Below are 27,692 nucleotides of genomic sequence, written 5' to 3' on the forward strand. Positions count from 1 at the left end.
CGATTAATTCCTTGATCGCGTGTTCACTTTTAGTATATTATACAGTGTTCTGATTTGACAAGGGAGAACATTGACTCCTTGAGAAATCTAAGGGGTGAGTATTAACGATTAGCCGACGACGATCAGGATCTTACGCATTTCTGAGAAATTTGGTGGTTCAAAAATGCGAACATAGGATGCAGAAATATATAAAATATCCAAGTAGAGTATCTGTTACATTTAACACGTATGTAGAGCAGTGAGGCAATCGAAAAAGTCTCTACTTGAGTTACATTGCTCCAACTGTATTCATAAAAATATGAAACTGAAATATGAACGTTTGTAGAATTGAAGTATTAATTAAGTCTGGCGTCCTAATTTAGTAATCATACATAAATTAAAAGTGAAGTGAAGTTTTCATAAAATCGAAGCTGTAAAATTTCAGATTTCGTATTTTATATTAATTTCATATTTTCTATACTTATATATATATATAATACAAATTATATATATATATTTATGTATTATATTTTTACGTTTATAGTATTTGAATTTCTTGTTCATTTCCAAATGATTCAATTTATTCACATTCGAACGTAAACTAAATACAGCTTGCCAAATAGATAGAACAAGATCTCATAACACCATCGTGGATACAAAGGGCTCTTTTCAGAAGACTTTCAGAACTCTCCCGTTGGACGGCAGATAAGGCAACCACGTAATATTTGATAATTAGCCACAAGATAAAAACAACTGGCAGATGTTTTTAGCCAGCATAATTGTTGATTCGATAATAGGCAAATAATGACGATATATCAACGACACGCGACACGTCGATGAACTCGTAAACACGATAAAAATACGCTCCTGGCGATTTCGAGGGGAAGTTATCTTTTCGCGGCTGATTGCACGACCGGGGTGTCGCGCGAAAGGGCAGGAAATTTGCAATATTTTTCAATGGAGAAAGAGCGAAACCGGGAACGGGGCTGTGAATGAAAAAGAGCGATTTTTTCGAGGGTGGCCGAGGGTGGCTCATTTACTCCGTTTTAACGCCACTTTCCTTGCAAAATCTTGATTTAACCTGCAAATAGGCCCTTTCATAGATACCATGGAATCTCGAATGGCTAATCGATTTGGATATTTCGCAAAAAAGGATTCTTAAACATTTTATATGAAAATAAGGACATTTCAGCTTAGAACATTTTTCGTTGCAATAGTATTAAGGACAAAGATTGTAATGCCGCTAATAATTTCCACTAATTTAAATAATAATCAGTCCGTTTTAGTATCTGCTGTGATAATATTCACCATATCTAAAAAATCAATTCATATTTGTACATACATCATATTGTATCTACAATTCGATCGCTTATCACTGTATTAATACTCCTACTAGGCACAATTTCAACATATTCTTGACGGTATCAATTCAAACAACTCGATGAAAATTCCGTACATACACGTACATACCAACACAGAGGAGCAAGACACTTAATATTCACCAAAAATTTTACCTTCAAGCATCAGTTCTAACAATATCTATGTACTTTGCACTTCCCGTTTATATCGTTAATCTAACCATCCTACCAATCGATACCAACGATATCAAATACCAATCGAAAGATTCAAATATAATACCATATAACGCCATATAATAAATTCAAAGGAGTCCCATTCAATCGAGATTTCAAAAAAAAAAAAAAAAAAGAGAAAAAATAGAGAGAAATCGTAAGGGATTACGCTATTGACGACGAGGAAAATCATTCAAAGGGAATGGGAGCGTTTTCGAAATGGGGATGAGCGCGTCATAGGAGCCAAGAGACGCCCAAGTCGAAGAAGCGAGGGACAGAGGGGCGGAGGAATCGCGAACTAAGTTGGCGAGGGCCGGTTATTTTAATAACGTTATAATAAGACGTCGGGATTGATGCTGAACTATTCGCTGGCAGCGTAGCGGGAGCTTAAAGGCACGGCACAGAGAGACGTCTAGATCTAAAGGCTGTCGCCTACGAGTCATTAACATACTTACTACCGTGCCCGTGGTGGCGTACGATGTTTCCAAGAGATCTCGCCGCGGGAGCCGCGGAACTCCCTTTTTCCGGCGATAAAATTAAACGAGCCGATTTCTGGCGCACCAAGGTTCCCGTTTGTATCTGTCGGTTCGCCGCGTGCCTCCTCTTACCCTCGCGAGCACGCGCAACCGCGCGAGTTCTCGATTAATTCGACGCTGTTTACGCTTTATGCGTAAAGTAGCGAACGATGACAGCCATCCGACTGGAGTTAACATTCGAACGGTGACACGACTGCTATGTAGCTGGCATATATAGTGATAGGTGTGTATATATATATAGCGATACGATATTTGCTACAATCTTTCTTTAGTCTTTTTCAAGTTGGAACGAATATACTTTACTTAGGCTGAAAGGGAATTTTCAATGAAAATTATTCATATTATTGATAATTTGTTCTTAGAAGTTTCTTAAGAGAATCTGTTTAAGCAGAAGTTTTGAATGAATATTCTCAAATTTTAGCATTAACATTTATCCTATGGAAATATCTTCTCTTCAAAAGCGATAGTATTTAAACTTTAATTTAAATTATTTTTCCGCCCGAACGTTTTCCTAATTGAGGTGTTCACATTCGTTTCGGTCGAAACTTTTCTAGTTTTCAAACTTTTAAATGACTCTCTATAATCATTAAACATAGCGACGAATTGAACTATCAACAACATGGATGCTCGTAATCTTCACTTTTAGCGGCATTAAATCTTCCACGATGGCCAATTATATGATAATGTAACATTGAAGCAAAAATGATTAATATCATTCATCATGAACCTCAAAGGAGTTATTTTAGTAGCCAGAATTCCAATGTGTATCTTCGCCACTATAACTACACGGTAAACTATCTTCCGAGTAAACTCTATTAAATCATCTCTATTAAACATGCTAATTAATGCTTCCATTTAATAAATGCATATTACCAAACGCTATCGTTCGTTTCGGGTCAAGCTGCACGATTAGAAAGTCCCACAGAGTAATGTGGCGAATGAAAAGGCATAACAGGCGAAGAGGAAGAGATCAGATTTACATTCGACTCCAATCGACGGATCGTCGTGGCGGGTTTAGAGGTGCAATAAAGGAGGATGTTTGAACACGAAGGCTCGGCCTCTGGGTCTCTTCCTCTCTTGCCTCGTGGCCGCACACGGCCTAATCGTTTCTCCCACCAGTGTCGATAGAAGTGATCGTGGCCGATGACTTTACGGGCGTCGATGCTCGTTCTCTTGATTTACGACGCCCCTAACCTTCGCCGCGTTACCTACATTGTTTCCCCCGCGCTGGTTTCTCTTTACACGCGCTGCTCGTGCCTCCACCGAGCGGAGAGCAACCCGAGGCCGACCTCGACCTCGCAAAGCCTAATGGCGTGCACCGTTGTCTTCCAACAGATCGAACCATTAGCATAGTGCACACTCACGGACCAACAAATTTTGTGCAAAACTCGCCCAAACGAAGGGGGTTGTGGCAAGACTCGAGTGATCTTCAGTTGATTATAGATGGTCGCTTTAGTTTGGTTGTAGACGATGAATTTTTTTTTGCGATCTTACGGAGTACTTTAAATGAGTAGCATTCGACGAATTTGAAGTATTGCAAGCTTTCTTCGAGGTTTCTCTTCGACATAGAAAGGATGTATATAAATAAAGTCTACCTTTTGTAGGCTACGAATGCTGAGATTAATAAAGGAATATTTTTGTTTGAATATCTACACAAGGTTTGTTGATTTTTTTAATTATTGTAGTCTTATACGGACACGATACAGTTCCATCGTAAGCGTAAATCGTAAGTGGTATCAATGACAAAGTATGAAAAGAGACAAGGAAAATGGGAAATACGAAAGATCGAAATATATATCCCATCGAATGTTTCTTCAATGCTCGTTCAATTCTTAGAAAAAGATAAATCCTAGCTACATATTTCATGAACTCTAATATTTCCATAGAACAGACAGAACGAAACATCAAACTCCTTTCAAGATTTCCATAGAGATACCATTTTCCAACGAATTAAACCTCGTGAAAAAATGCCAACTCCTATCAGAAAATTACAATTTGCATGAAACATGTTCGACGAGTTTCATTTTCTACGTTGAACCGAGTGTTGCTTGCTGTTATTTTTCTCTTGGAAATGGAACCTTTTCTTCCGACGAAGTACAGCTGCGCGCCCGCACACGGAAACCGAAAGGTGCATCAGCGTTTGCCAGAAAGACAGAAAAGAGAGAGAGAGAGAGCGTAACCCTCGGTATGGTTGAGTTTCTCGGGCTTTCAGCGTTCAGTTTTTTAGAGGACGCAGAGGCCAGCTGCGGCGTCAGAATGGCGCACGCGTAAAAGAGGAAATACCTTGGCAAATCAGATGCTACGAAACGACTGAATTACGAGCACGGTCGTCGTAAAACAGTTGCGTCGCCTGTACCCCTGGATAACAACTTAATTGCACGAGCTCTCGCGCGTTGTACGTACGTGCATTAACCGTAATTAAGAGGAATCGAATGGCTTGTTGATTGAAGCCGTTTTATCTCGATCGCCCGACAAATTTTCAAAGAATTAACCAATCTGAGTACTTTGTTAACCACCGTATCGTTGTTTAATTGATTCCCGGATTACTACCAATTTCCGGACGATTTTTATCCCGAGGATATCGCCACATAAAGTATATGGAGCTTATATTCTTCTCGATGATACAGGAATTCTTCCTGCCAATGGTTTTTAATTAATCGCCGGATCAGGTAACTGGAAATTCTTCCTCTGTTTCATATCTCAAAAATAACCTACCGAACGAGTTTCGACGTAAAAATTTATATGGAATCACTTAGAGGATAAAACGATCGGCTTTCTTAATTTTCTTCTCAGAAAATATCTTAATGCATTATTTTGTATCATTCTACTGTTTTATTTCGTCTAACTAAATTCTGTGATCAATAAAACGACTAATTTAGATACGGTTAAATTATAACGTTATATTATTGAATTATTCTGAAAGCTTTCTTCAAAGTTTCACGACTTCCAGATCTGCATTCTACAGCGAATATTTTACAGACGATGACGCTTCCGCTACGAAACACAAATTAACAATGAACTTCCGACCACTTTCAATGACCGTCCGAAGGAAGGATTCGCGATATTTTTCCACGTGGCCGGTCTCGCGAGGCGCGAGCAGCCTAGAGATAGCGGGCAGGCTAGTCGGACAGGGCTAGAGATGTTGTTTTGCAGCGCCGGAATAGATATCGGTGGTGGCTGGCGCGGAGACAGGGAACTGCCACTATTTCTGACAAGAAGCTTCTTCTTGCCTCCTCTCGGCCTGTCCCACGTCACGGACCCTGGTCCGCCGCCTCCCAGCCACGACGGTGTCCCCTTAGCGAACCAAGGGGGAGAAAGGGGAAAGTCGCGCAAGAGAACGCGCACACGTTAATAGAGGGCAGACGCCGAAGCGGCCAGGAATAACCATCGGGATGTCACACTTCCATATAGACATCGACGCCGAGCGGTTTCGCTCGATGATCTCGTTCGCTGTTTCGTTCTCTTGTTCTCTTCCTACACGATCCTTCTTTCGTATCTCGTCTCGTTTCATGGAAAAGTTTCGCGTTCACTAATGTCGGCATGAAGTTGCCGAATAGGCTAGCAATCGTGGATGAAAATTTGAAAACGGAAGATTATTCACGATTACTAATGAAAATGGGGCGTATACACGCATTTGTAATTATTGGTAAAAATGGAACTGCAGATGTATAACATGATATTGGTGAAAATGCGGTTGCAGATATTGGACGTTAAGTTAAGAATGGACGTGCATTTATTTGTAATTATTTATATTATATACAATATGTATATATTAATAAGAATTATTGGTAAAAATTATGTATCTATGTATTATAAAAGCGTACAGGCTAGTAAATAGAAAATGCTTCAAAGCGTCGTAGATAAAGAATAAGTAGTACACTCCAAATGCAGGAAGAAAATCCCAACAAACGTAGGTGAAAATTTGATATAAAATTTCAAAACGATAAACAATTTCTCATATGAATTTATAACGAGTAATATTGGAAAGATCTCGATTGACTTGTAACGCGAGACATTTGTCAGAACGTCGTTGAAGGTGTCCTATATAATGTATCAAAAGCTCGAAAAGAAATTTAAAGGTAGACTAGATACGTAGATTTGGACGGGACGAGAGCAAGTCGAATAATCCCAAAAGACGACAAAGATTAGCGACCCTTATCACTCGCGAGATTCTAACACAGGGGATCCAAGCTTTAACGATCGATCACAGGGAATAGCTGAACAACGCGGCCAAGATGAATGGAACTGCGTGAAGCACTGAATGAATCCGGGATTTATGAATCTACACCGGCGTTGTCGGTTGTGTTTACCTTAGCAACGATTCATATTTTCCCCGCGTTCATTGTACGATCCAGACTTTTCGGAGTCGAAGGTTCACGAATGAAAAAAGTAACACCTTCGGGTTCCTCCTTTGCAATCGATCTACGAGTCGGTCGGTTTAATGGCTCGAACAGAAAGCAGTTGAACGTATAACGATTGACGTTAATCGTGCATTTAAATTATCATTAAACGTGTCAGCGAATGGACGACGAAGATCTTTGAAGACGACGGATACTAAACGTTCGTGGTATAAATCTCTTTCGCGACAATTGCGTAGTGCCAACTGTGTATATTCGGCATTTAGGTGGAAGATGAATCATTGTTTAAAGTCAAGGGTCAGGAAATCAGGAAAGATAGAGAAAGATACATTCAAATACGTAGAAAGTTTTTATTTCAAAACATTGGTGTTGCTCTAAATAATATGAGATCGGCAATGCTTTCTTTACAACGGCAAGCAAAGAAATTGCTCTAATTTTTCATTCGACGATTACGCGACGATCATAGATCTTGGAAACGTTCCCATACTCCAAAAAAATCGCGGAATTTCCAAAAAAAAAAAAAGGACAAAGAACTCGCTCTGAGAACGCAGCAGCCTCTGCGAACGATCATTAGATCACAGGTCAACGCTTCTCGTGACTTACGCTTATAAATCCTCAATTAACAAGAACTTATGATTCACGGGATGTGACGAGACGATGAAACGAGCCGGCAACTTCGTAGGCAGCGGGCGTAGCGCGAAAGCGGCGCGGAAAAAGGGAAATCGCACGCGTGATCTGCAACCGACACGGCGGATTCAGCATCGAACACAGGCCGAAAGGGACGAAGAGAAGCAGAGGAGCTGCGAAAAGTAGCATCAGAGGTCCGCGTGCATGCACGTGCGCCTCCTCTACAAGGGTCGGCAAGACGGCCGGGCATTCTAAGTTTCGCGTTACTAAGTTTATCCTAAGCTCGGTGTCACGCGAACGAGCACTTAGCAATACGTCGCCTCGTTCCCGAACCAATGATGAAAGACGTGCATGTTAGACAAGCACCTGCCGCCCCAAGACCGATTACCTGGCCCTGGACGAACATTAAGTTCGATGCAGGCCAGCGATTTTTTCTCCAGCGTTTTTTCCAAATTGAGAACTGCATACCCTGGTGAAAGATTAAAAAATAACGCTCGTCCCATGTAAATATCTATGTATATGTAGAAAATGTGACAGGACCTGTAATACACGTGAATAGAAGGTTGTTCTTCGTGCAAAAATATATAGACACTTTAAAGAACAATTTTCTCATTTGAATCTTCTCCTTCTTCGAAAAAATCGAGTTTGAAGGTTTATCCAGTACGTGTCATTACGTGTATGTTATCAATGAAACATTGTACCGTACATATCAACATTACACTGTATTTTAATTCTTAACTATCTACGTATTTTCTCAATTAGATAGTATTATTTAATCTATACAGCAAGTATACGTTTCAAGAAGATCGACGAAATGATAAGTGAATGGCGATCAAAGGCCTAGATCAGGAGAATTTTCGACGTTATATGTTGTATAAATTTCCTGAAGGAAAAACAATCGCATTGAAGGTATTATGATCGCATTAAGATCCGCACAGAAGCTAAATGTAAGAAGAAAGATGTTTCTTGACATCCGAATAAGGATGTTTTTTACCACGAGCTTTTGGTCGAGTTCTCGGAAAAAAGTCATAGAGATCTTCCAAGTTAGAGATATAAAGTCATTTTTATCATTCGCGTTTCGTCTTCTGTCGCCCAAATGGTACGTCATTCGGTTACTCGACGTAATAATTGGATTAAAGCGGTTTGTTAAAAGCGAGGATTCTTTGTTTAGATAGTGATCCGGGCATTTTGTAGCCGATTAGAAACTCTCTTTTTATTTTGATTAGAAGATTACCTCTGCCAGAGATTCTTGAGTCGATATTTGGAGCACGTAGAACAAACTCGTAGGTCTCACCGGGTTATTGTCACGGCTCGACGTTATCTCGTTATCTTCGCCGGGTAGACAGAGATTTCATAATAGGATGTTTAGTACACGCAACCGTACACGGGTGGACGTGGAAGATGTTGATTGTTAGCTTTTCGTCACGCGAAGTTTCTTTCTCTATTTGCAAAGTTCGATGACATTTACAATTGTTAAAAATCTATAGCAAGGCCATAGAGATAAATTTTTAGGTACAACGACAGATATATGTATGCAAATATTCTTGCTACTACCATAAACATAACAGGAATTCTAATAAAGATTCTTCTATAATTATATTAACGCTTGTAAGATTAAGCTGCTCTTCTTGATGCTATGGGGCAAGATATTCTTTTATCAATTACTAACAATGGAAACACCAATTCTGAAATTTCTCACGAGTTTATAAGAAAGACACAGTGCACCACAGTTTACTCGTTGAAGTATAATATTGTATATATTAGAGTGTAAAATGGTTAAGCGTTATAATATCCTTAGTATTAGTGTTACGTTGTATTACTATCGTTGATAAACGGGTCAGGAACGAATTCCTCAATTTCCCTTCGTGCAGAGACGCGACGAGTCACGAGTCACGAGCACTCGACAGGCCGAAGTTATCGGGCTAATCGAAGATGCTGAGACCATTGTCGAGGAAGATAAGCGAAGGCAAAAGGTTTCGACGCCTGTCTGTCCCTCAACTCGATGACCACCCAAGATCTAGCGCCTATTCGTGAATGACAAATGCGTCCTCGCGATACATCCGGGCCGCTGTGGGAACAACTTGCCAGAAGATAACGCCCGAGATACACTATCGTCCATAGTTCTATAGGATTTCAATACGAGAAACGAGCGACACCAAGAGAGGGAAAAGAAGGTTTAATCCTTACAAATATAATCGCGATTGGCCACAAAAGATAAAATATTATGTCTGATCTAAGCAGCAGTTTTATATCATACCTATAGGAACGAAATTTTTAAACGGATCTAACTCTACTGTGTTGTTTGGTTCAGTTCGGCTGCTAGTGATCCTCTAAATGTACGGTAAATAAGTAATAACGGTAATGGAGCAGAGTGAAACAAATAGATAAAGATAAAACAAGACCGTGGATGTTTATATAAATTGATATTTCGAGAAATGATGTTATCAGATATCTTGTGCATGGTTGCCTGTTACGCGCACTCTGCGAATCTTTGCAATTTTCCGTAAATGCACGAACATGCCAAGTCAATAAATAACCGAAAGAATAAAAACTACGATACATATTACGTCGAGGTAAAAAGTTGCGTCAACTAAAAATTTCAAATATTTCATGTCTCCAACATCGAACTTCACGGTGCTTCATCTCCGAACACTGACAAGAAATCATCCACCGAGGAAAGCACTTTGTCCTATCTGGTTGAATGATGAAACTCGCATAGATAGCATAGAGAAGGAGAGAGGCGTAGATAAGACGAGCGAGATAAGCCGGATAGGGAGAGAAAGAGATCCCTTTTCCGTGGTCTCGACAAAGGGAGGGATTCCAGAGAAAGGCAGAAGAGAAAAGAGAGAAGGCCCGCCCACGCCCACACGCGACGTTGACAGAAAGAAAAAGATCGTGTCGCGATGTGGACGTGGTTCGCACCAGACCGACTGACTGATCCTCTCAGCGGCGCGTCTTTCAATACGCGCGCGGCCGCGGACCAACGCTGATTGCCCGTCGTTCACTGCGACGCGTTTCGTCCGCGTCTTTTGTTGCCAAATCGCCAGAACTACGTTTACGCGTGACTCCCGCGGCGACTACCGCGCGATTACTTCACTGTCAATTCACGCGATAACTTTCTCTTCCTCTGACAACGACCAGGGAATCACGAGTATCGGGGAAAAATGTGAATCAAATAACAATTGGCAGTAACAAGCGTATTCGAACGTATTTTCAGCAAGATTGATAAATGAGAATTTCGACGTGGAGGAAGTTTCAATCATTTTCAGAATGGAAATTAATACTTGAAAGCATAGTTCCGAAATTGGAATGACTTAGAGAGAAGCAATCTAATTTAATATAGCCTTGGAGCGTACTTACAATAACATTCGTATACTTGGAATTTATTAGAACGCTTAAATTTCTTTTTTTTTTTTTTTTGATTATATTAAATTTAATTTAACTCAACTTTATTTTATTTAATTGGGCAATCTGTTCCCTTGTGCACGAGGTGAATTCTTGTTTCATGTTTCGGTATTTTCGGAGATGCAAAAATGTTCTCGGATATTCATACACTTCTGTCGGATTGGATCGCGCGATTGTCGGTCGAATTAAACGTTTCAAAATCTACCCGATAAAAATGAAAATTCGAGATAGAGAAATCGAAGGTTAAAGATAAAAAGCTAAAAAGACGAAAAGATCTTCCGTTTCTTACGACCCAATTTACGTAGGGTTAAGACACTCGATCTTATGCAATCAAATTTCAAAAGTAATATCCAATTGGCCACTGTACTATTCAAAACAACCGATAAGTCTCTCGATTCTAAATAAGAAACTAAAAAGGTGGTAAGGCGACAGCAACAGGGTTAATTGCAGCGTATCTATTCGCGAAAGCGAGCACAAGGCTAAGGTCGCGATCGCCGCGCGGTTCGATCGTTCGATCATTTCGTTTTGGTTGGCCGTGGTGGTTCGTAATGCAAATGGACGAGCGCCGCTGTCGAACGTCCCCGAGTGACACACGGGCGTCGCGACTCGGCCTGAACTCCACCCGTGAAATCAGGCTGCGCTGACGTGTTACAAGACAGCCGCACGCAGAGGGCAAACGTAGCACTTAACACCAGCCCGTCGTCGGGCTCTCGAGTCACGCCGATTATCTCGACGATCGACTCGCTTGGAATCCGATCGATTAAACAGTCGCGATGAAACGAGACGAACTCGAGCACGAAATTCGACGACGTGGAAAAAAGAAGGAAATTCGACGTGATTCCCGTTATTAAGGCGAAATTATATCGTACAAGAGAGGCAATGGTGAATTTTTGGACAGAATATCGGAGGCACGTCGATTTTTCGAGATTCTCGCGGCGTGCGTTCCCTTTTTCAGGCCGAACGAATTCTGAAGCGGCGACTGGGTTAAATTTAGCCGGCTGAGGTCGAAAAACGAACTCATCGTGACTCTCGAAGCCACTCGCGTTAGCTGGCTACGGGAACACGGTTATCGCTCGACCGAGAAGAAAAACCGAGGTGTGCCATCGAAAGTAATTCACGGCTCGCTGCATTATCGAAATATCGTTTGCATACGTGGAACGACGAATGTCTTGCACAATTTTTTCTTTTTATAAATAATCAATGTGTAAGAGATCGACACGTGGAAACTAATTGAGATTGGAATGTAAATCTTGGGAGAATGGCTTGTCCGACGACGATGTACGGACAAAGATACGAAGGCAATGTTGAAAATGACGTTGCCAAATATTTACGAAGCTTCATACTACTCATTTTTCGGCTGTGAAACCGAAGATATTTGATCTAATTACTGAGAAACGACAGTAGGTGAAAAACGAGAGAATTCTTCGTGTAATTTCACGCTTAAAGATGATAGATCGTGATAGACAAGTGATTTAATTGGAAGATGAAGCTTCTCTGGCATGCTCTGCATTATCAGTTAAGAAGTTCTACGGAACAGGTCTGGAATACTCGCTCTACTAATTTTAAAACCGGAGACTCGTAACAACATATGCAGATATTTCAAAAAACACATAAATATTAACATTATAAAATGGCAAGATATAAGAAGATATGAACGAACCGAAGACCACTCCAGGATGTTGAATGACACTACAAAATAGCGATCTATAACATTATAAAGCCACATTCGTACTTAAATAATTCATAAAAGGAAAACCAAGGAAGATATCAATGAAAAATACCGAAAAGAGAGAACCGAAATATATTCGGAGATATTGATAGAATAATGAAATTGCCAATAATAAGCAGGTTATGAAAAGTGTATGAATGTCAAAAATACTCCAAAATAGCAACAGAAATTTTATAAATATTATATAAAACGATAAACTTGAGGAACCAAAATCTTCCCGAGGATATTAACGAAACCTGAAAATAGTCACATATCACAGGAAAACTGTGCTCAGAATTAAACGTTTCCCAAGAAAGCAAAAAGAGTACTAAAAGTAGCATAAAGGAAGAAAAAAAGCAGAAGAAGAAACTTTGTAAAGAACCGAAATTCACCCCAGGATATCGGTGAAATCTCGAAACAGCCACTTTATAGTCGACGAATCGAGTATCTGTCCCATTGCTCGGGCTCCAGTCGGGAAGTCGTAGGATGCCGAGTCGGAGGGTCGTTCTCGCGCTCGATTTACCCGAATGCATCCGGTGTGGATCGTCGTTGAGACGTCCTTACGGGCACAGTTTCGCAGACGAGGACGGAAGTGGAGCGGTAACGCGCGTGTTCGCACGTACAGTGCGGCGGGCTCGTCCCTCTGATCCTCTAATAGGATTTATGCGTTCGGGCTCGATTACCCTCGCTCGAGAGGATAACACCGGGCTCGAAGTACGACGTAAGCGTGTTGACCGCGCTAATTTCACCGCACGATCGATTAATCAGCTGGGAAAAAGCAGCTCGCAGGCGAACACGATCGGACACAACCGAAAACGCAAAGAGGTGGCGAGTTTCGATTTGAAGGGACGCAAAAACCGCGCGACACGAAGGACAGGAGGACGAGCGGAGGAACGGAATGCGCGCCGCAAGCGCGTGAAACCTTTCGCAGCCGTGGGAGTGCTCATGAGAAAAATCCGAAAGAGAATCTGGTCGCAGCGGAATCTACTCGCAAGTAAAAAACTAACGCGTTCGTGGAACACCAAACGCTATTCTTTTGGAAGAAAATCGCGCGAAACACGTGCCCTCTCTCCATCTTCCTCCTCTTCATCTTGCACCGCAACTGCCGCAATAACGATAAAGCCAGCGCGCGGTGACGCGAAACGAGGGAGAGATTTCCGTTCACGCAGGCGACTCACGTAGCGTCGCGGTTCTTTCGCGATCGTATATCTAACGGCTCGTCCCGAGCAAAAATCTTCGTCAAATAGTTTTCTTCGCACCTCTTTCAACGTATCCTCTTCTCTTCGTTACCTCCCCTAAGGGTTTATCGGAAAGACCAATCCAGATACCAAGAATCTTCGTGCCTAAAGCTTCGTGCGTGATTTTTCTGAACAAACTCTCGACTGAACCGTGCGATGTTAAAGATAACGACGAGACAAGAAGCGAAAGAAAGTGGAAGACGGGGAAGAAAGAGGAATAGCGAAAAGAAGCTTCTCCCGCTGGCTCGCGTTACACCCGCTCCATTCGGTTTCTGCTTTCTGAGTTCCCGCGCGAGCACGATCGGAAGGCGACCGAGAGACAGGCTGAATCGCAGCTACGACGACGGAATGCGTGTCCACTGGGCTTCGTTTCGCTGGCTGAAAGCGACGGGACGCCGTGATCTCTTCTTTTTTTCGAGGTCCACTCTAGCCGAGCGGCGCGCGAGCGAACGCTTCTCTTATTTGGCGGTCCTCGGCCGAACCGAGCGGATGGAGGGACGAAGAACACGAGCAACCGGCAGCATCGACGATCCTCTTTCGGGGTAGAGAAAGAGAAACGAGAGACGTACACCGAGAGAGTTGGGCCGAGCAGAGATACACAAAGGTGAGGGGGATGAGACAGAGAGCGCCGATCCTCTCCCACTTCCTCCCTTCGCTCGTCCTCTTCCTTTCATGCGAGCCGGCCCGTTAATCCTCCACGGATCCCGCCAGGATCCCACGGAGATGCACCGAGAGAATTTGCATACAAGATCTTCTGGCATCTCCCCCTTCTCCTCCTTCCACCGAGTCTTCTCTTCCGAACAGTCTCTACTCCGTCCTCTTCGCTCCAAGGGTAGAAGATGCAGGATCCTTTTCGTCGTTGCCGTCGCCGTCGCCGTCGCTGTCGCGACCCGCTTCCCGCTATTCCCGCTTCGGCTCTTTCGGTTTCACCTCTCCTTTTCATCCTCTCGATCGAGAAACTCGTCCCTTCGAACGCGACTCGCGGGTAACTTTGTATATACGCCGCTTTCTGTGAGGGCAGAACCTCGCGGTCAGAAAGGGATTCAGTAGGGAACAATGGGCGAGACCGTCCATTCGAATTCAAGGTAAGCGACGACCTTGGGGACTAAAGAATTTAGAGGAGTTTAAATCTTAAGACGCCTGGTTGACGAAAGTTGGACATTTTTCACGCGTACTCGGAAGACACCGTACAGCGATCTTAAACGTAGAAAATATGTCAAGCGCGTCTATCAAGTTGTGGAAGATGAAAATTAATTACTATATCACTTGATCCTTAAAGAAGCCAGCAGCAACATTTACGAAACGTAGCTACGAAGTATGTATAATTTCTATCAAACGTGTTCTACACGGAGAACCCGAAGCGTGACAATTTGTACTCGTCCATTCACCACCTTTCAAGCCTGGCTTGCCACGAATCACCAGCTAGGAACATGACGCATAAACGAAGCCAAGACGCACATCTAAGTGACAGATCCGTACATTAGTCAAAATTTCGCCTATCAGTCAACGACGAAACATTTCAAATTCGAATGTCGTTTTATGTGTCTTCGTCCATTCGTCAACGATATGTAGAGTCGGTCCAATTTCCCGGAAGTGGCTGGCGACCACAGCGAACAAAAGTCGGCGAGCCGTAATCCCGTAGGAAAACTCATTCGATCCGGTAACCCCGAAGAATTTGACGCGGGTCTCCCGCTCCACGGAGCTTCCCCTTCGGAGTTAATCCGAGCCATATACGCGAGCGATTACCGTTAATTATATTTTCCTGGCCTCTCACCAGCACGCAGGCCTGTGTTTGCGCGTACCCGCTACTCATCCCTCGTCCTCGTCTGCGAGCACGTGGCGTGGCGCTCGTGTGCGTGCGTGTTTTCGCTATGGAACGTGGGGTGGCCCCTACGAACTGCGTGGGAAGGGTGTGCACGAACTCCCGTGCTTGGCCTCCCTCGTCGTCGACGACGAGACTCCCGTGCGCCTCCCTTACCGTTAATACAGGCTACGTCGAGCGAAGGGCAGGTTTAAATTGGCACCAATTACCAGCAAAACACCCTCCGCGCACTTTCTACCCCCATCTACTCTCCCCCCCCTTTCTCTCTCTCTCTCTCTCTCTGTTCTCCCTGAAGCGTTGACGCCCGCTGTGCGTGGCATCCGCTCCACGAAACCACCCTCCAGAAAAGAAAGTCCACCCCTAAGTGGCGCAACGATATTACATTATGAAAATATACATCCCCAGCTGACGTAGCTAGTCGCCCCGACGATGTTATTATCGGCTGCCTAGCAGTTTTGCACCACGACCACGAGTTTTGGAGAGACAAGGTTAGAAAGACAAGGTTGGAAAGACGAGGTCCTCTGTTCTTCCGCGTTGGGGAAGTTTAAGTGGAAACTGGTGCGAGTGGTTGATGTTACTGGTACGATATAATCGTATATACAGTACCGTAGATAGCTGTTTGAACACCTGATGCAATTCAATCGAAATACTTTCCGTTATTTTTATTACGTTAATGTTATATATTTTATTATTATTGTTATATATTACGTTAGATTTTCGTAATATTTTTAAAGTTACTTTGGGAGTTACGTTCCTCTGTCGTTGGAGCCTTACCTGATTTGAATGTCGCTTTACAATAAAACAGGAGAATTTTAACATGGCGTAAATGAAAATGTAAACGATTTATTAGAACCGAAGGTGTAAATGTTTCAAAGATCGCTGACAGGTTGCGAATTTTAATATCTTCGGTAGTTCGACGATTTGGAAAAAGGATAAAAGAACACGCGCTTAGCTTCAAGAAATAAATGAAAAGATTTCAGTAATACGAAACCAATGGACGATGTATTGAATTTTATAACTGCTTTTCCATGTTTCCAAATGTTTATGGTTGATAGTGCATATATTACGCTGGACGTTTGTTCGTTAATTATAGAGACGTTTAGTCGGAGACAGTTTCGATATTCGACGGAATATATTACGTCACTATCTATGACTACGATTATCGATTCGTTGTACAGAATCAATTAGAAACACCGTTACATAATAATCATGTAATCCGGATAACTATTAAAATCTCGAAAACAAGTCTCGAAAGCCTGAAACACCGATGTAATGGTGGTATTCTTTACGAAATCTTTATACATAGAAAAATTATCCAGAAAGGAGCCAAAACATTCGTCACCAAATATCGTCTACACACGATTCGTGTATAAACTCGAGTCACAGACAAATAACATAACGTAAACTCAGAGACAAAATTGAGTTGAAACTACCGTCACAAGCAAATTATCGCGGATTTATCTATCTTGGGTAAGAGGCACGTGTACACAGAAATTGCTTAACGTCTCGATAGGGAATTTTCCACGAGATGAGAAGATTTACGAGTGACATCACATGACGTCTTTACCTATTCGTACACGCGTGTCGTTGACGATGAAGACGATGTTACATGATGACATCAAAACGTGTGTTTACTGTACGTATAGTTTGGCACGTTTACTACTATAGACGGGCGGTTCTAATGTCACGTAACGCAATTGATCCGTTTACTCGTTATACTTATCGCGAGCATGGGTCTGAAATAAGCGTGTGACGGTTACTCATCTTCAGAAAGGTCTCTATTGGTCGCGTGGGTGTGGGAACGCGGCTCTCCGGCCGTTTGTATCGCGCGGTTTTGCGGCGATCCAAGCGGATTTTCCTTTGTGGCTGATGCGGTCGGGATGCGAGGAAAAAACGACGACGCGGCCATCAGCAGCCTCGCTTTCGTTCAGGATTTATGAATATTACCTCGTGAGCACGTTCCTTATTACGTACTTGGGTGGCACAGACGCATAGACATTGATTGGCGGGGTAAAATTTTTGTTAACGAAATTCGGCCGTTCTCTGTTGTATTATTCAATTTTTGTATTTTTCTATCAAATGAGCATGCAATTTTCAAAGGTTACTTATGAAAGTATATTTAACTGAAACTATAAATGTTCTGTTAATAGAATTTGAAATTCGAGGATAGATAGTATCATGTTCTTCATAAATCGTTTGCAAATTTCCAAAATTCAGTAATACGTAGTTAGAGAAAACAAGCTACAGAAGGTCTAGTTTCCATGATATTATAGAAGACACAGCGTCAACTTTCGCAAACTATTTCCGCCCCTTCGATACAGACGAGTGGTGATGAAAAATTTTCGATATATTTTCGAAAAATTGTAAAGTAAAATAAAAAAGTAAAATAGCAATCTCGTTAATTAAATCGTTCTTAATTAAATATTCCAATCGAAGTAAATATTCCAACAGTGTATTTAAAGTATTTTATTAAAGTGTAATTGAGGAATCAACCTCAAAGTTTAAGAAATAGTTCGGCGTGAAGAAGAAAGAAACGAGGTCTAAGAAACGGAGTTACGTGGCATGAACCATAGCTGCTTCGGGAATATTTTGAATAATCGTCGGTCTCGGCACATATATCGTTGTGAAAAATTGCTTAAGTGGTAGGTGCCAAGCGACGTGTATACGTGTAGTGTTGCGTATCACGGATGAGAAATGAGCATCATGGCTTTGATACCCAGGACGACGCAACGTTGTAACTTAATTAATATGCAAACGCGAATATATGTATTATACATTTTAGATTCATCCCTCATTCTACTCACAATGAGAATATTATCAACTGACCCACTGACAAAGACATTATTTCCATTTTTCTTCCTTCATACGTACTTGTATACTTCGCTTCTACTATAAAAGTCAATTAAGTGTTTCTCCCCATTATTAACGCACTCGATCTTCTTTTGGAAGAATGAACACTGCTTTGATCGTATCGTCAATTGAAGATTGTACGTGACTTCAATCCGAACCATTAAAACAGCGAATCGGCTAGTGAAATTGCTCGAATAATTACGAGTATCGGTGTGTATCGAAGAACAAAATTTTCCCATGGTAGAAATTATATAATTATCTTTGATACTTTCCTCAAGGAAAAAGATGAATAATTGCGTTAAAAATAAAAATGCTTAATTACCGGCTGTCCAAATCGAGCAGTTACATCGAAAGACATTCGGGCAATATGGTAGGTACACGATAAAATTTAATCTGAAGTCTTGCGAGAGCCTCATAGCGGCGCTAATTTCTCCACGGTCGCAATTGGAACGATGGCGACTGGTCAAACGGGTCCGATAAACAGCGGCCAAAGAATGGCACTGTTCTCGCGATATAATCGCCGGCTGTCCTCGCGATTATTGTCGGGGGACGGGTGTGCCGGATCGTCTTGTATCGCGTTACAACGCTACACGTACCGGTACGCGCATCATCTCGCAAAAGGGAAAGAGGAAGATCCGTACGACAACCGGGCAAAAGTCTGGAGAACGCGAGGATGTCGAAGAGCGAGCAAGAAAGAGCGAGGACAGACGAAAGGCGAGAGGAGGGAGAAGGAAAGGATAATTTATTATGCTGTCAGTATGTCGCTCACAATGACCGCCTCCTCGATTTTAGTGACATGGCGATTATCGTCGCAACCGATCTCAGCCGATCATCGTTAGCATGAATAACGTGACAATGGTAATCCCTTTCTTGAAAGTGCTAACGGCCATATACGTGCCGCGACACCAGATGTCGCTCTGAGAATGTAGAAGAGATCGTTGTTGCGAACCCCGAAGAAGAAGAAGAAGAAGAAGAAGAAGAAGAATATGGAGGAGGAGAAGAGGAGGAGAAGGCGCGAGGACATTCACCACGAAGCACGAACGGACCTCGACACGTGGCGCGTATATACGCGTTCGTCACTCGATGAAACGCTTCTAAAAATATTTAGCGGCGGGACGAGCACCGAGAAAAAATGAGGAAAACAAGAGGACCGGAGGGTTCGGTTTTAATTTGGCTAGTGGAACGCAAAGTTTCGCGACGAGACGCGAGTATCGCCCACGTGATTGCCATTCTGCATCCCTTCCGGAAAGATCAAACGTGTCTTAGATCATGTCATGATCTTTGTTCTAATATTAAAAAAAGGCTTTGTTAAATATTTCGTTCTTCGCGAATGGTAATAGTAAATCATTCGATTTTCGAAATGTCAAAGTGCTTGTTTAAATTACTTTTTTGACATATAACAGGCAGAAAAATTATATGTTCGTAGCTCCTAAATAATTTGTAAGCGAATGAGTTAAAACACTTTCTATAGACACAAAATTAATTGTGCGCTTTGTCACTTGTTTCGATCTAATTCAATCAATCGACATATCACTATGACGACCGATGCCATAAATATTAACGCGTTAAACACCGCGATAATCATCCTGAAAACGATTCTAAAAATTATCTTACCACCGCAAGAGACGAATTATCGCAATTCGTCGTAAGAGAGGTATTCTTTGGGGGCGAGTGACTATCGGGGATATAAAGGTACGATCGAGGGAGCGAAGAAGACTTCTTACGCGCGTTACGTTCGCCGAGGTAAGAATCTGTCCGTCCCTCTTGGTTCCCCGGGGGCGGCGAAATATTCTCGAAACAGTTTCCAAGGGTTGATCGCAGCGTGGATCGCGAAGGGTAGGTTAGGAGGCCGTTCCTCTCGCCACGGAAGAGGCCAGCCTCGAAACGGGGGTGGGTTTTCGGGGGATGGAAAGTGGCCCTGTTACAAGTTTTACTGCAGTTTTGCGGCTCGGAACAGCGAGCGCGTAACGGCAGGCAATTGAATTTAAATATTCAATTATGCGATGTGTAAATGAAATAGAAGTCTTATGCAAATCGCTACACGCGCCGAGGGTTGTTGCAAATTTAAAGGGTTAAATATTTATTAGCGGAGGGTTAACCGAGATTTATGGCCAAGCTTCTGCTAATATTCCCTCGTCGCGTCCGGTGTGTGTCGTTCCTCCAGGGAATATCGTCCACGTTGTTCCTCTCTGCAGCCACGTCTTCGCAATTTGATGATCGATATCCTCCCGTTCTCTCGAAAACAATCCACATCGTCCTTGAGTCAAAATCGAGGCGAATCCAGCGAAATCTTTACCACGCCGACCGCGTTTCCCTGACTCATGTCTTAATTAATTCCCAGGATCTCGATGGACGAGTTTATCGTTCCACGAATCGTTCCAGGAATCGTCCGTTATCCTCGCGATTCGCCGTGTATTCGCCATTATTGTCACACGTCGAGAGGACGAAGGCGTCCTCCCTTACGCTCAAGCGTTCGACGATGAGTCGAGGGAATTTAATTAAGCCGATCGCAATTACACAACGAACGACGACTACGAGCATGACGAAGACGACGACGATGACGACGACATAGACGACGAGGAGCAGCGACGATCGGAGCGCGTTATTCAACATAGTACGATGACGACGCAACAGCCGTGCGTTGACGCTTTAATTAAAAAGGACACGAAGGTGTTCTGCATGCACAGGGATAGGAGTTGGAGACTTCGTTTTTTTTTTTTTTTTATCTCGAGCGAAGATCTCATTGGTATCGGTGTTTTTTTCTTTCTTAATGGAAATTACCAGGCAAGTGAATGTATTGTTCATCTCTCGTAATTCATTCATATTTTTTTTTCTTTTTTTAACTCAACAAAAGGCTAACATTTATTTATAATGAAAATACGTTGATTGAGACAATAGTTTAAACAAGTTTATCATTATCGGTAATATATTATCGCTATGTAATGCTAGTCGTATACAATTGTTCGGGTGAGTCCGCCTTCTTTTTATTTTCTCGTCGCTTCTTCTTTTTCCTTCGTCTCTTTTCTTTTCGATACTACGCCCGATCCCTCTCCGTACCAAATCTCATCCAATCGTTCCTTAAGCCTACGTTTAGGTAAAAGTTGTAATCGTAAACACACATACATGCACAATGTCCGTCGATGTGTACAAGAGAGAGAAAGAGAGCGTCTCTCCCGACGCGAGTCAATAATTATGCACCGTCGGTTAATCGAAACAGCGTGTACACGTGTGTCTTCTCTTTGCCGCTGAATATACGTGTATGATCTGCGTGTGCGAGTGTGCCGCGTATGTCTCTCCCTATAGTTGTGACCGCTTGTGTGTTCCGTGTGTGCGCGCGCGCGCGTGCGTGTCGTGCGACCCTCTAAGTGTCCGTATGCGATTCGTAAACTCATTCAACTACTCACGCGCGTATACATATGTGACTTTGCACGGTGAAAGAGTAAAGTCTCGTCTCGACTAAACGTTAACAATCGCACGAAACAAGATACGAGACGGACAAAATCTAAAAACAAAGAACGAAGTACGTACAATGTTATTCGACGAAAGAAAAGAATAAGAATAAAAGAAGAAATGTATGAAACGCGACATCCTCGACAAACGATCGGTAGTTTTTCGCCTGATAGAAGGAGGAATCGATCGAACAACGATTGCTCGCCTCCTCTCGCCTTCACGAGAGCTTCCTCAATGTTCGTCGAGGCCAGCCTCGCCCACCCAAAAATAATAAGTGTACAGAGCACGTGAGACGCAAGCCATACCGACCGAGCATCTCCGTCAAACGATTCGACCACGATCGCAGACAGATCCATGCGTTATCGCGAAATTGAAAACATCAGATCGGTGGAAGAGCTCGTTCTATCGATGCGTTAAAAACTGATATACGCGTTACATCGTAATACGATAGGTCTTCGTAATAACTGATCCCTAAATGTCAGTCTCTCGTTATACCTTAAGTAGGGAACTGTCGCAATGAATAACAAACGTGACAATTTATCAACAATTTATTCGAATAAAATGAACTTTTCCACCGAAATCATATTAAAGTCAAAGGAAAAACAAGAAACGTGGCTCGCGATCTTCAATCAGGAAATGAATCGTGTACAAATAAAAACAAGTAGATTCGTCCCGATTTGTCTCTCGTGTCACAGCATCGACTGTCAAGCGATCGTGGTCGATCGACACATGCTTCTTTCGCGTCGAAGCAATCCGTTAGTAAGATTTTGATTAATGATAATTAAGTACACAGTCTGAGCGCACGCGTGAGCGCCTGCCCTGCACCTATGGCACTATGTATTCACATCAGTTTCATCATCACCTATGCGTGGTTCATCTCGTGAACGCGCTCGAGAAGACGCTCCGCGTGTGACGTGGATCCGGTCGTTCGTTCGATAAGCGTAAATTGGAGCAAATCTGTTTTTGCGTAAACTTCTAATAATCGTAGTAAGTACAGAACTTTTCGACCAAGTTCTACGCGTCGAGAAGAATAGCGCGAAAAGAAATTATTAAAAAAGACAAAGGAAGAATATCACGTAAATATCGCGATGTCAACGATCAATTATATATTCTCTATCTTCTACTACAAAGTTGCGGTAATCAAAAAATATACAAATTCCAACGATTCTCAACTGGAAGACGCAACAAACGAGAATTGAATAATCACAAAAATAGGCGTAAAAAAATGTACAAATTCGCGCGGTGAACAAAAAAAAAAGAAAAAAGTGAACAAACGAGACTTATAATAGGAAAACGTAGCTTATCCTCCAGAGCGAAATATGTAAAAATTGAGCGTCGTTATGAATACATACAATGTAATGATCGAATAGAAGACACGTCGGAGAACACCGGTAGCGCGGTTCTCCTATTTCTTCAGCCCGGTCTCTTCGAACATGGCAACTTCCATCGCGCTGACTGTGCTCCGTTCGACACTCCACCGTGTGTCGTTTCCCAGGATCCATAGCGTTAATTTCTTTCAGGGGGAGAAAGAAAGAAAAGTCGAGAGACCCGTGTTCAAGGTCTCTCGACCCTAGGTTCGGTACTCGTAACTAGGGTTCCGACCGACTGGTGCCGGAGCCCACCTTCCAACCTCCGTACACACCCTTGCATTTGTCTTTCTTTTTTTCAATCGTTGCATAATATATGTTTATTATTGAAATCTATCATCGTTATATTTTTGTTTCGTCGTATTTTTCCCTCTTTTCGTTCTTGCACTTTGTCATTCATTTCGGATCCTAATTTGGGATTGGTCATGTAAAAGGAGCAAAGGGAGAACACTGAAGCCACGAGGAGCCTCGGAGGACGTTCCTCCCTCGTCTGGTGCCCTATGCCCTGTACCCTATTTCCGCGTTACGTACCTGACGTCAGTGATCAACGTTTGTTCCCCATAGACTCTACTCTGTATGTACATACATTATGTACTTGCATGGTAATTGTGTATATATATTTCCCTGTGATAGTAAATGTGTATCATCGCTTATACCGGTAGATCGTCGTGTACCTGGCAGCGTGCACCCGCGAGACGATTTGGTTCAAATGTTCGCGTGCGCCCGCTTGTATAAGTCTGTCGTGTGGTCTTGTGATTCATAACGATCGTGTTCTGCGTATTAGTCTATAGATGTATGTCTGTATTCATATAAGTGAGTGTCAGCGAATCGCATGTGTATCGGTTCGCGTGTAGGAAATGCTAATTTCCAGGGTCAAGGAGCTCTCGAGGCTCGTTTTCTACGACGGGCACCAGCTGGGGGGCTGCTCGTTCGGCTCCTTCTGCCTCTTGCTTCTCTCGATACCCCTTCCTATCAGTGTATATGCAGAAAGTTTCATCGTTTTGTTTTTTTTTTTCTTTTTTTTATTTATTGTTCTTTATTATTATTTCTCTTTTTTGTTTTATTTTTACTGCAGCACAAATCAAGGGTTATTAAGTACGGGGATTGGGGGTGGACCTCGCGCGCCCTGCCGGCCAGGACTTGTACCTCACACAACTCCCTAGTTACGAGTACCGAGACCTAGTGTTCTGGTGATGATAGTTCGATCGCGTACGACTTCTGGGCATCTCGCTCAGTTCTCTGTTCTCGTCGCTGTTTCTCACGCGGTTCACCGTGGGTGTCTTCGTTTTTGCTCTCTTTCGATCGCGTGCACCTTCGAGATCGAGCCTCGATTTTTCCGTAGATCGTCACGAGAAACCCTGCTTAATATACCCTTGATAGATTCCTAGACTACCACATTCTTAAATTTATAATTTGAAACGATCGAGTTTCGTATCCATTCGGTGTTCAGAGATATAGGAATATGCTCGCTGAGGATCTATCGATGTACTTTAAGCAGGGTGAAATCGTCGAGACCGCTCTATCGCTGTACAATTAACAACGCTGTCCCTTCGTGTCCTTTTTTCAATCAGATCAACGCCAGTTGCGCTTCTTACGCCCGGTAACCACTAATCGAAAGCTACTAATAAGTTAAAAACTATTTTACGTCTACCACCGCTGAACGACTCTTTCTACGAGCGTTCCTATCATTCATTCTCACCTTTTTCTCTCGCACTCGCTCTCATTCCCACTCTCATCGTTTCCACTCTCCGTTGCACGCGCACTTCATTCTTAAATTAGACATAAGTTGAACAAGTTTTCCCGTTTAAAAATAGACACAAAATTCATTTTGTTACGCGTTATAAGCCTTACATCCTATTACGTATATTCTGATCACGATTAATAGTTCGGTTCAGCAATGAATTCGCATCGCTCGCGCCCCGACGCGATGTCCACGAACGACCGTCTCGTCGTTTTCACTCGTCCTCTCTTTCATATTCTCCACTCTTTCCCGCTCGTTTCTGATCTATTTTCTTCTTTTCTCGCTCGTTTTCTTTTTTTCCTCTACCCAAACACGATACTATGGTCCACGACACGCGCGACCTTCCACATGCCCACGAGCCAGGACCATTGAGAAAGCAGACGCCGCGTAGACGATACAACGCCTGTCATAAACACGCCTACCGCTCGCGATACTATCGATCGCGCGATCCGCGACGCTGAGCGCGTTTCCCTGGCTCTGCAGTATCCAAACGGGGACAATCGAGGGGGGACAAACGAAAGAAGACAAAACTAGAGCAAGAAGAACGATTTAGGGTTCCCCGGTTTCGACGGACACGCGCGATCTGCGGCTCTCGTTCGTCCCGTTCAAAGAACGGGACATATTGTCAGTCGTTTAAAGTAAATTCAATATATCGATGTTCGATATCGAATTACGCCTTAAAATAACAGAAACGAATTAAAATAGTATCTTCTATATCGAAAGTGTAAAAAGTTGCAAGTCAACTATCGTAAATGTTATTAGTTCGGGTGACTAAAAGAAACGCTATTAGGTGGCAACGAATCGCGCGAAACCTAAGAAACGATCTACCTAAACGACTATATCGCTTTCGTTCGCGTGCCCCTCGAACGCCTGATCCTCGCCTAACGACCTTGTCTAGCACACCGAGTCGCCGTACGCGGCCGTTTCTTCGCTATAATGCCCGTGTTTGTTCACGAAATTCCGTGCACTGTGCCGCACCGCGACAGACCTTTCGTTTTTGGAGAACAGAAGGAAAAAGGGGGTAGAGAAAGACAAAAAGAGAGAGAGTGGACGCGTCAGTCGTTTCTTCGGCGGAGCACGTGGCGCGTGTACCACGTGCTACCACGACGACGCATAACACCGAAACCAAGGAAGGAAGAAGAAGAAGAAGAAGAAGAAGAAGATGAAGACGAAGAAGAAGAAGCATAAGCGCCCGAGAACAACAGGTTCGAAACGTAGAATCGATTGCATAAGGTCCCGTTCGGCTATAATAGCTCATCGTGACTGGTTGGACCTCGAAACGGCGGTCTCGGAGGGGCGAGGACATCTCCGGACGTGTTTTGAAAGCGGAACACTAGCCGAAAATCGATGTCATCGGACGGCTGGTGTCTCTGGCTCGGGACGAATTTAGAAGCGTTCTTCCTCGCTTAGCACGCCGCGATCTTACGTAATCGACCGTAAGAGCGAACTTGCCCGAACTTTGGCTGACACATGGTATTTCCGTATAGAACCATTTGAGGAGAAATTCCTGCGATAAATTTCATTGCACCGTCTGTAGCTTCTAGACGAAGGAGGTAGAGTGGAATCTTTGAGATCCAGCGGTTTCATTTAGCGATCTGAATCGACGCGAGGAAGCCCTCGAAGGAAGAATTCGGAGAATGTTTTGAGACCGTGTGTAAAATTATGTACATACGATGTGAACTGAACGGTTTTTCTCTACGGATTGAGCAACGTTTAACAGAGAGAAAGACAGAAAGGTAGTGACAGAGTGGAAGAGAACGGAAGTAGAAGAGAGAAAAGAAAACGGAACGTGAATGAACTCAAAAGCCAGCCAAGTGCCAAACAGAATAACACTCGTCCTTTGCTCGGAGCAGTACGAGACACTCGCTAGCAACGTACTGGAAATTCCGACAAGTAGCGCCAGTCCAACAATTCGCGACCTATCGTGTGCGTTACCGTAACCTAACGACCCGTACGTGACACCCCTGCAACCCTCGATCTTTTTCATCGTCGAAGCTTGGTTCGTAAGATTTGGTCGAAGAAACGAAGTACAAGAGGAAAGTCGAAGAAGAAGAAGAAGAAGAAGCGGAAGAAGAAGAAAAAGAAGAGGAAAGAGAAAGTGTTACGAACAGAACGTGCCTAGGTACACATCTTTCTTCGAGCGACTCGCGCGTGGTTCATTCGGATGGCACTTTTGCCCAGACGTGTACACACGTGACCTCGAGCCACGAGGACGAATCAAGAGGGCGCCGTGCGCGTCCGCGGTGGTTCCCGCTACGGTCAGTCGCGATCGAACCATCCTGACGCATGGGTCACCAGCGATCTCATCGAATCTCCCGTTTCAAAAGACGAAGAAGACGCGACGGAATATAACCACGAGGCTGTTCGCAAGATAAAAAGACCGGAGAACGTTCGAATTCCTTTAATCTTCACAGCTGACAAATAGGAAGTAGATCTCGAAGAAAGATTGTCACCAGAGGGGAGGTACGAATGATAGACGGTCTAGATGACGAAGAATAGCCAGCCAGACAGCGTATAAATTGGACAAAGGATCGTAAGAAGAAGAAGAAGAAAAAGAAGAAAAAGAAGAAGATGGAGAAGAAAAAAAAAGAAGTGGTAACAGTAGTAGAGGTTGAAACAGAATAACGCGAAATGACAATAGAATTGGAAAAAGACTTAATAGAAGAGGGTAACAGAGGGATAGAAAGAGAAAAGGTGTCGCGGTATCGACACGGAAGTCGCGTCGTCTATTACGAGCACGGATAAACGGCCGAGCTGATGCTGTGGTAGGCGGCGAGGGCGGCGTGCGCGTGCGCAGGGGGCGCGGATGCGGCTGCGTGCGGCGAGGTGGCCATCGCGGATGCCGCCGCGGCTGCCATCATCATCTGTTGGTGCGTACGCTTTAGGGAGTTGGGAGTTGTGGCGGCGCTACTTGGGGTAATAGCAGTAGTAGTGGTGGTGTTCGACTGCGGCGCAGGGTGGTGGTTTTGGCTTTGGTTTTGGCTCAGTTGCAAGGGGGTGGTAGTGGCGGTACTGCCGATACCGGCGTGATTATTATTAT

At 43.3% G+C, this 27,692-nt stretch overlaps 1 protein-coding gene across 5 annotated transcripts in view; it reads right to left on the reverse strand.

The window, feature by feature from the left end:
* The window catches only part of LOC122567954 (homeobox protein homothorax), a 499,979-nt gene that overhangs the window by 405,550 nt on the left and 66,737 nt on the right, over positions 1-27,692 (reverse strand). The gene's annotated exons all lie outside the window — the stretch shown is intronic.

Source organism: Bombus pyrosoma, linkage group LG5 (assembly GCF_014825855.1).
Source record: "Bombus pyrosoma isolate SC7728 linkage group LG5, ASM1482585v1, whole genome shotgun sequence".
NCBI lineage: Eukaryota > Metazoa > Arthropoda > Insecta > Hymenoptera > Apidae > Bombus > Bombus pyrosoma.